The sequence below is a fragment of the Tiliqua scincoides genome, chromosome 14 (assembly GCF_035046505.1).
Source record: "Tiliqua scincoides isolate rTilSci1 chromosome 14, rTilSci1.hap2, whole genome shotgun sequence".
In the NCBI taxonomy this organism is placed as follows: domain Eukaryota; kingdom Metazoa; phylum Chordata; class Lepidosauria; order Squamata; family Scincidae; genus Tiliqua; species Tiliqua scincoides.
Window position 1 is genome coordinate 10197463 of NC_089834.1, and position 10722 is coordinate 10208184.

Below are 10722 nucleotides of genomic sequence, written 5' to 3' on the forward strand. Positions count from 1 at the left end.
TGGTAACATAATTGGCTAATGACATATTTCCAAAACGTAAAATGCACAAGATGTGTTGAAATGCCACTCATGGAACCAACCAGAGCCCTCAGTCTTTTTCCCCAGACCTGGGAATCCCAAGAGATTGTGGAAAATTGGTTGCTTCTGGGTCTGAGAACCAAAGACTTGGAACAGTAAATAGTTCCCGTCCTCCTGCACTGGGAAAGACGATCCGCTCATTGCAGAAGTTGCAATGCACTCTGGTCTAGACCAGATTGCGATCTTGGGTGCAGAATCATGGCTGTGGGCATTTTCAAACCAGGAGCGAAGACAAAAGCCAAGAAGCCATTCTCACATATGTCCAATCTCCTCCTTCATTTCACAACACAAGTACAGGGGTGTGTATCGGTGATATAAAATGTCATTTATTCTTCCTAACATCTGAAAAGGGGACCATCCTAAGAAAATCAGAAGAGACCTGCTGGATCAGGCCAAAGATCCAGCCAGTCCAGCTTTCTCACAGTGGCCCACCAGATGCCTCTGGGAGCATACAAAACAACAAGAGACCTGCATCCTGGTGCCACTCTTTTGCACCTGAGGTAGCCTGCTTCAAATACCAGGATGATGAGTATTCCCATCATGGCTTGTAACCTGTGATGGACTTTTCCTCCATCAATCTATCAAACCCCCTTTTGAAGGCATCTAGGCCTTCAGGTGCCATAACTGCATCCTGTGACAAGGAGTTCCACAGGTTAACGACATGCTGCGTCAAAATATTTTCTTTTGTCTGTTCTAACTCTCCCAATGCTCAGCTTTAGTGAATGTTCCCTGGTTGTGGCCTGGCTCCAGCTTCTGTGTGAATTCCAGATGACTGGATTCCTAGCACAGCACAGGGGGTCCTTTGTGGCCTGAGGATCGCATCTGGTCTGTCAACAACAGACAGGTCCCCTGATCCTTTAACAGCTGCAAACCGGGCTTAATCCAACAGACAAATATTTTCCTGGCAGGGGGAAACCATGACAGGAGACTGTGCTTTGTGCTGTGCAGTTGTCAGAGCCACTGGAGCCTTGCTGGAGAGAAAATTGTCCTCTTCTCCAGGTTTCCACACTCTGCAGAAACATCAGTTTCACAACTGCTCCATCTTCTGGTGAGAAGCATGAATTACTTCTTTTTTTTTTACTACAGGTTGGTGGCTTCAGTGTAAGTCACTTAAATGTCATTTGGGGCAACACAGATTCACTGCGGGGTGGGGAGTGGAGACCTGCAGGTGCAACCGGTGGCGTAGCTGGAGGGGGGGCAGAGCACCCAGTCTGGCGGGGAGCAGCGCGGTGGGCAAGCAGCCCCTCCCTTTGGAGCCATTCCCGGCAGGGGTGGGCAAAACGGAGCCAGACAGCTCTGCTCCCCCCCGCCGGGAATGGCTCAGAAGGGAGGGGCAGCTTGCCCGCTGCACTGAGGGTCCCCACCAGACTGGGTGCTTTGCCTCCCCTCCAGCTACGCCACCAGGTGCAACACAAATAACTTGCCTTCTTTTCCGGAAATCTGAACATTGTGACAGTTAATCTTAAAGGCTAAATATAGTGAGAAATTGTGTTTGCCAGAGGGTGAAACCACAAGCGACGGGGGCAGTCAGGTTTGTTCATTCATGTGTCTGCCCCATTTCAAACAGGAAGGTGGGGCAGGGAGGAATGTCTAGTTGTGACTTCTGTGAAATCCTTCTCGACTGTGATGACAGAGCCTCACAGGGCAAAAATCCAGCTGGATCTCTCCTGTACTTTTCCTGTCCTGCCAGGGAAGATCCATTAGTCGTTCAGTACCAGGTAGAAATGGGAACATCCCTAGGAAAGGGTACTAGATTATTTTCATCCTGGATGATTCTGTCCTGTCCTGGTCAAATTTCTCCATTGGCTTCAGTGGCGTCACTAGGGGGTATGGAGGTCGCAGGGGGTGCATGCTGCACCAGGTGACAAGCACATGGGGGGGTGACACCACTACTGGCCAAAATTTTTAAAATCTTGGTATTTTCAAATAATACCCTCATGTTATATATCATTCAATGCGTAATTCCATGCAGGATGCAAGGAAACAAACTATTTTGAAATATCTCTATGCTATCAAAAGTTATAGCCAAAAAAGCCAGCAGAGTGGGGCAATGGGGCATCATCAATCTCACTTCCCAGGGCGCTGCCCCACCAACTGCATGGGAGGTGGTTCATCGTGGGGGTGACACACTGGCCTCCCACACTGGGTATCACCCTAGTGTCACCACTGATTGGCTTCCCCGGATATATATTTTTTGGGAGTCTTGGTCATTTGCATCCCACTATAACTGAATGGTTGGCAACCTTCAGTCTTGAAAGACTATGGTAGAAGCCTACAGCACCCAGTATTCCCAGGCAGTCTCCCATCCAAGTTCTAACCAGGCCTGACCCTGCTTAGCTTCCAAGATCAGACAAGATCGGGAGATAGTGTTCAGTATAGGGAGATGGTTGGCAACCTTCAGTCTGGAAAGACTATGGTAGAAGCCTGCAGCACCCAGTATTCCCAGGCGGTCTCCCATCCAAGTACTAACCAGGCCTGACCCTGCTTAGCTTCCAAGATCAGACAAGATTGGGAGATAGTGTTCAGTATAGGGAGATGGTTGGCAACCTTCAGTCTCCAAAGACTATGGTATAAGCCTACAGCACCCGGTATTCCCAGGCGGTCTCCCATCCAAGTACCAACCAGGCCTGACCCTGCTTAGCTTCCGAGATCAGACAAGATCGGGAGATAGTGTTCAGTATAGGGAGATGGTTGGCAACCTTCAGTCTGGAAAGACTATGGTAGAAGCCTACAGCACCCGGTATTCCCAGGCGGTCTCCCATCCAAGTACCAACCAGGCCTGACCCTGCTTAGCTTCTGAGATCAGACGAGATCGGGCCCCGTGTTATACATGCTGTGTCTCTTATCCCAGCCCTAACCCACACCCTCCCTTTACGTTTAAAAAATAAAAAGTTCACCTAATATAAATCTGCATATATTAGGCTACAAATGCCTGGAACGCAAAAGTAACTGGGCACAAATGTCCAGGGACGTGTTTGACCAGGGCACAGTTGCCCAGGTCCTGTCACTCTGAAACAGTTATCACGAGTCAGGGAGGCAGGCTTGTTCTGCTTAGCCAGGACGAGCTGCAGCCACAGTCAACTTTCTATATGTCAGTTGCGCACATGTGTCCCTTCAGGGCCAGGATGAGGTTTTGATTGCAGCGCACCCGTCAGCTGTAGCACTGTGCCACTCTCCTCCTTTCGAAGTCATGCAGTAGTAAACACCATCGTCCCCTGCCTGGACCGCAGAGATGATGAGAGAGCAGGTGCTGTTGGCAATGTTTTTGGACGCGGAGAACCTCTCCAGAACCCCCGCACGCCGGCCTTGCGCAGACTCGTCTTTGTAATACAGGAGGTATTTGGGGGGGCTCGGAAGTTGGTGCTGAAACCAGGATATGGTATAAGTGGCAATGCCATCGCCGGAGAGGGTGCAGGAGAGTTGGGCGGTATCTCCCAGGGACACCAAGACGGAGCTGGGCTGGGTCAGTGTGGCCTTTGTGTGGCCTGCTGTTAGGAGACACAAACACACTAAAGATATAATGAGGAGGCCACTTTTTCATGACCTTTACCTGCAGATAGAGAGCCTGATGATGGTTCGTGGATGAACCCGGGAGCAGCTGGATCCAGGCTGACTGTATAGCTAGTCACAGAGATGTAGCGGTTTCCCACGCCATTTTCCCAAATGTATAGCACTGAAGTGAAAGGGGGGATCCTCCCTCATCCGCAGACCAAAAGACCAAAACAGAGAATTTGCAAATGCAATCAGGCAGATGGTTAACCAAGGCTGCAATCCTATACACATTCATTCATTCATTCATTTATACCCCCCTTATGTCCCTAACAGGCACTGAAAGCAACTTAAAAAAAAACATAAAAATATAAACATTTAAAAATATAAAACATATAAAAATATAAACATTAAGAGCTCCTAAAGATCAGTAAAAACAAAAATCTAAGAATCTAGGTAGATGGTTAACCAAGACTGCAATCCTATACACATTCATTCATTAATTCATTCATTCATTCATACCCCCCTTATGTCCCTAACAGGCACTGAAAGCAACTTAAAAAAAAACATAAAAATATAAACATTTAAAAATATAAAACATATAAAAATATAAACATTAAGAGCTCCTAAAGATCAGTAAAAACAAAAATCTAAGAATCTAGGTAGATGGTTAACCAAGACTGCAATCCTATACACATTCATTCATTAATTCATTCATTCATTCATACCCCCCTTATGTCCCTAACAGGCACTGAAAGCAACTTAAAAAAAAACATAAAAATATAAACATTTAAAAATATAAAACATATAAAAATATAAACATTAAGAGCTCCTAAAGATCAGTAAAAACAAAAATCTAAGAATCTAGGTAGATGGTTAACCAAGACTGCAATCCTATACACATTCATTCATTCATTCATTCATTCATTCATACCCCCCTTATGTCCATAACAGGTATTGAAAGCAGCTTTAAAAAAATCATAAAAATATAAACATTTAAAAATATAAAACATAAAAATATAAACATTAAGAGCTCCTAAAGATCAGTAAAGACAAAAATCTAAGAATCGCATTAAAAGCCAAGAACAATAAAAAAAAAGCAGAAAACCTGAAAGTGACTCCCATTCTACTTAGTGGGGCTTACTTCTGAGTAGTCACACATAGAATTGTGCTGCAAGTGCATGAGACAAGGCAGCGGGTTATATCCCTCAGGGCCTATGACAGGACCAGAACAGGACATATTTGAAGTGTCTTCATCTCTTGACCCTAGAGATGCCCATTACCTGCCAAGATAAGCCCCAGGAACCAAAGAGCTGGCACTAGGAGATCCATGGCTGAGACAGGTTTATGGAGCACCCAGTCTTTCTTGATGGTGGAAATCTGGTCTGGATTTTGACTCCAGAGAAACCCCTGAGCACATTTATATTTTAGAATATCGGAGGCCAGACTGGGGGAAAGAGAGCATGCAAATGATCCCCCAAGGGTATGAGCATACAAAGCTGGCAGTTGGAACCCGAGCACCAGCTGGGGATCAAGTCAGACGTGACGAGGTTAGGCAGGCAGTTGGCAACCTTCAGTCTCGAAAGACTCTGGTATCGCGCTCTGAATGGCGGTTCTGGCACAGCGTCTATTGTGGCTGAAAAGGCCGATTCGGGAGTGACAATCCCTTACACACCGGGAGTAAGTGCAGTCTGTCCCTGGTCTGTCTCCCTGGCTATGGGCCTTCCTTCTTTGCCTCTTAGCCTCAGACTGCTGGCAAAGTGTCTCTTCAAACTGGGAAAGGCCATGCTGCACAGCCTGCCTCCAAGCGGGCCGCTCAGAGGCCAGGGTTTCCCACCTGTTGAGGTCCACTCCTAAGGCCTTCAGCTCCCTCTTGCAGATGTCCTTGTATCGCAGCTGTGGTCTACCTGTAGGGCGCTTTCCCTGCACGAGTTATGAGATCAGCTAATGGGGGCACTATTGACTATTGGATTTTTCCTGTGTGTGACATGCATTGATGGATTATGGACATCTTCTGATCTTATATAAATTTTGAATTTTATTTTTATATTGTTTTGATGTATGTATATGCCAATAAAGGTTACAACAACAACAACAACAACAACAACAACAACAACAAAAACAACATCCCTGCACAAGTTCTCCATAGAGGAGATCCTTTGGGATCCGACGTGGTTAAGAATTATGAAAAGATGGATGGTGTGGAGAGAGAAAATTGTCTCTCCTGTTTCACAGTCACAGAACCAGGGGGATAGCCAATGAAACTGACAGGCAGGAGATGTGGGGTGCACAAAAGGAGGCCGTTCTTCAGGCAGCACTGAGTTGGTCTCTGGAACAAGGTGCAGTGGTGGCATCTTGTTGGGAAGGAGATGCTTTCATGGGGGACAGGCCTATCAATGACTTCTAGCCACAATTTCCGGATGCAACTTCAGCAGCAGTCTGCTTCGGAATCCCAGGACGGCATTGCTGGGAGATGGGGCTGCCTTCATCTCCTGCTTGTACTTTTTCCAGAGGGAAAAGGGGACGATTGGCGGGAGGGGTCCAGTCGGCTTTTTCTGATGTTTCTCTGTTTCTGCCCTCTCTTGTCCCCGCTTAGCAAATGGCATCTTTTGAACTTTCCTCATCTACATGCAAATTCTATCATCTGGAATCTTTGATTTGTCTAGATCAGTGGTTCCCAAACTTTTTAGCACCAGGACCCTCTTTTTACAATGGCACGCTGTCAGGACCCACCTACATTTACCAGACTTTAAAAAAAAAGAGATATAGAAACAAATATTTGTTTGTTTGTTTGTTTGTTTGTTTGTTTACTTGCTTGCTTGCTTGCTTACTAGTAATAGTAACTAGAATAAAGACCATGACACATTCATCTCCCTATATTTACATATCCTTGCAAACTGCAGGAGTTTAACTCCTTGCAGGGCACTTAGCAGCTACCTTGCAAACTGCAGGAGCTGAGCTATTTGCAAGGTAATTAGCAGCTACAGGATCTGATTTTTGAATAGCCTCCAGGCAATTAGTTATCTGATCTTTCCATCATGCAACCCACCAAAAATAGGTCCTGACCCACAGTTTGGAACCACTGTTCTAGATCAGCGGTTCCCAAACTGGGGTACTTGTCCTCTCAGGGGTACTTGCCAGGACCTTTGGGGTACTTGAAAAAGAATAATGGAGGAAAAAGGCAGGTCTGTATTAGAATGCCTTGGTGGGCTAATATGAGGGGTACAATTTATGGAAACAGGCTGCCAAGGGGTACGCAACTGAAAAAAAACATTGGGAACACTCCCCTAGGACGGGGAGGCTACCATCCTGTACACACTTTCCTGGGAGTAAACCCCATTGACCATAGTAGGACTTACTTCTGAATAGACATGCCTGGGATTCTGCTCATTTATTATTATTATTATTATTATTATTATTATTATTATTATTATTATTATTATTATTATTATTATTATTATATACAGGGTGATGTACAAATAATGAAAACTTGAGTTTAATTGCGGGGAATGTTCCAATTTTTTAGATCCTCTGAAGGCCCCTGTGCTATGAAGAGGTTTTTTCTCCCTTCCTCCCCTGAATGAACAGCTGTGCCACGCATTCCCCTGCCACACACCACAATAATCACTGGCTTCGTCTTCCTCCTGGGCCCCCGTGACCATCAGAGCCATGACCTTCCCCGATCTGGACCCGGAGAAACGGGCTGGAACGCTCGAGGGCCTGGTGCTGGTGGTGTACATCATGGTCCGAAGAGTGTCCCCCAGTTTCTGCTGGACCCACAAAGGGTAGTTGTAGTCCGTGAGGGTCCCACTATTGAACCTGCAAGACAGGGTGACTACCGCCCCTGGTGGCACCGACTGTGAGGATGTCAGGGACTGCAGCTGCTGTAAACTGGGACCCGAAAGACAAGGCAGGAAAACCAAGATCAGACTATCTCATGGTGTAGCAGCCCCAAACATTTGTAAGGCTGGGTATGCCTTCTGGTTGATGGTTGGCAACCTTCAGTCTGGAAAGACTATGGTAGAAGCCTACAGCACCCGGTATTCCCAGGTGGTCTCCCATCCAAGTACTAACCAGGCCTGACCCTGCTTAGCTTAGAGATTAAGCAAGATTCGTCCCTTCCTTCCACCAAACAACTGGATATCTCTTACTGATGGAAACAAGCCCAATGAAAAGAAGCAGGGCCTGGGTCATTTTGGGGGAAAGGGGTTCCTCAAGTGAAAAGACCCTGTCCTGGTTTCCGCCCAGCTCCGATGAGATACGGTGGCTTCCTCCCAGTCGCTCTTAAACCCCCAGAGGTCAAGACTGCATCTCTTCATGCAAATGCAATGCCCTTCAGCTACCGACTCTGAGTGCAGGAGGGCTACAGAGCAACTAGAGCAGTGTTTCTCAAATTGTGAGTCAGGACCCACTAGGTGGGTCACGAGGCAATCTCAGGTGGGTCCCCATACATGTCAGTATTTCATTTTGAATATTTTACACTTGATGCTGCCTTGGTCTGTGACTGCATTTGGGGAAACGTTTCAGATCTGTACTTTGAACAGGCTACTACGTATGAACTTTTAACCATGATAGCAAATGGGACTTACTCCTGGGCAAGTGTGGGTAGGATTGCAGCTCAGGTTGTTAAAATTTTCCTGTTTGATCATGACATGACATCACTTCTGGTGGGTCCTTGGAGATTCTCATTTTAAAAAGCAGGTCCCGGTGTTAAAAGTTTTAAGGACCACTGAACTACTGGAAATGCAACTGTCTGAGAAAGCACCACTTTCCTGCACTCGGGGTCTTCAGAGCAGGAAGGTCTTTGAGCCCAAGCCTATGCATGTCTACTCAGACATAAGTCTCATTATAGTCAATGGGGCTTACTCCCAGGAAAGTGTGCATAGGATTGGAGCCTGTGTCCATTACTCCCTGGTGTTTTGGAGGCTAGGAGAACCAGGGTCTTCATGAAGGCTAGTTTTTCATCCTAAAGGCAGAGTCAGACCGGGGATCTAGGAAGTCGTAACACACAAGTAAGTGCATTTTGCATTATTCTGCTATGGGCCAGTTCCTCATGTCTAGCCTAAAGGGACTTCACTGTTGTTTCAATCCATTGGGTCTAGTCCAGCCATCAGGAGCCACAGAGCGCACACCCTCCCCTTCTTACATGTCAGCAATATCATGGCACATGACCTCTATGGTCTTGCCTATGGTCATTGTCTCTTCTGATGTCACTTCTAGAAGACTCTTCCAGGGTTCTGCAGCTCTTTTGCTAGTTCTTACTGCTTGTACGCCTCTTTCTCTGACTCAGAGAATTTTTGTTTTAGTTCCACATTTGAGCACACCATTGTGGAACTTGCTATCATGCCGGACAGCACAGAAAAAATCCCCATATTCATCAGCCTGCAGCCCTTTGATGGTGAGTGATGTAGAGTTACTATATGACCATCCCGTGAAATGTGCAGAGACCCCGGAGGCTCTTTCCTTAGCCTTGTAGACAAGTAACTGAGGAGTCTTCCCTGCTCTCTGTTGATACCAGGGTGGGTGGTTTCCACTGATAAAGTTCACACCTTGCAGGGTACAGGAAATGGCTACCATCTGTGCCAGGGCCATCAAAAGTGGACCGCTGGTCTGAATCACCCCAGCCTGAGAACTGAAACCTGGAATGAACAGGAAGAGCAAAGTTTGTGGAAAGCAGTAACAGATCTCACCTTGAAGATCAGCTGCTGCAAGAGACAACAGAATTCCTGGACCTTTGACTGTGGCATAGAAGAATGAATTTTAGCAGTGTCTTCTCCAAACATGGGAGCATACATGGCTCCCTTAGAGATTTTTGGAGAAGATCCATCTTACTTAAAGGTGTTGAGCTAGAGAGACCCATGGTCTCTCACTGACTGAAAGAAACCTTCCAGGGTTTCAGGCAGGGATTCCTCCCAGGTTACTGGCAATCCCATCAGGGATCAAACCTGGAACTGCCTGCTTGAAGAGCAGTGCTACACAGAGCCCTTCATCAAGGCACGCATGACATGGTGGAAAGAAAGACCACATTCTCTTTCCTGTTTCAGACCCATTCCTCCTGTGATCTAACAGATCCCACTTCTCTGGAAAGCTAAGACACCATCTTTGGTCCCTGGCAAGACTTGCAAACATAACATGAACATTCAAAATTATTCTGGGCCCAAAATTATTTATACAAAATTATTTTTGTATATGATAAGCACTGCCAGAATACTTTATGCTCAAAATTGGAAAACTATGAATATACCTTTGGTGGAGGAATGGTGGATAAGACTTATGGATTATGCGGAGATGGATAAATTAACAATTTTGCTTAGGGAGAATTCAACAGAAAACTTTTTGAAGAATTGGAGTCCAGTTATTGATTTTTTGAATCAGAGAGAGGATGGGGATTTGAGGTATTTTGGATTTGAAGATTGATTTTGAAGTATTATTGGTATAGATTAATATTTGTTAATGTTTGGACTGTATGTATTCGGATTATAAGTATGGGAATGTTTTGGCTTCGCTCGTGCTGCTTTATTAGAAGTTTGTTTATGCATGTATTTGTTTTTCTATTTTATGTTTATTATAGTTAAATAAATAAATAAATGACAATAAAAAAAATTCCTGGACAAAATTATTCTGGGCCCAATTCTAGCTAACATTTCAGTGCCTGTGCAGCCACAATGCAGCCCACTGTGGGACCAAATGTTCCTTTACGTTGAGGAGGCCTCCTTGACTTCCCCACCGCCACCACCACAGGATGCTGTGCATGCCCCATTGGCATGGCTATATAAGGGATGGAAAGTCAGATAGGATTGGGCCCTGTGTCTCTAGCCATTCCAGAAGGGAACATCTCTGATCAAACTTGTTCTAAGTGTTCACCAGGACAACAAGCCAAGAGGAAGGCCAGGAGAAGGTTCGGGACCATGGCGGAGAAGTTAGAGCAGCTCCACAGTTTCTCCCACTTCTCCCCTCTCTAGGCCTGCGAAAGGTCCAATCTGTGCAAATCTTCACTTCCTCACTCTGATCTCTGCACAAAGCGAGCATTTAGGGGTGCCAGCATTGCATTTGGGAGCAAGGTTCTGTGCCTTTGGGGTCCAGCACGAAGCAGCATAGGGGAATGGAGAGTTGTCAGTACACAAGCTGGTGAGCCTGACATTCCCCAATAGACTG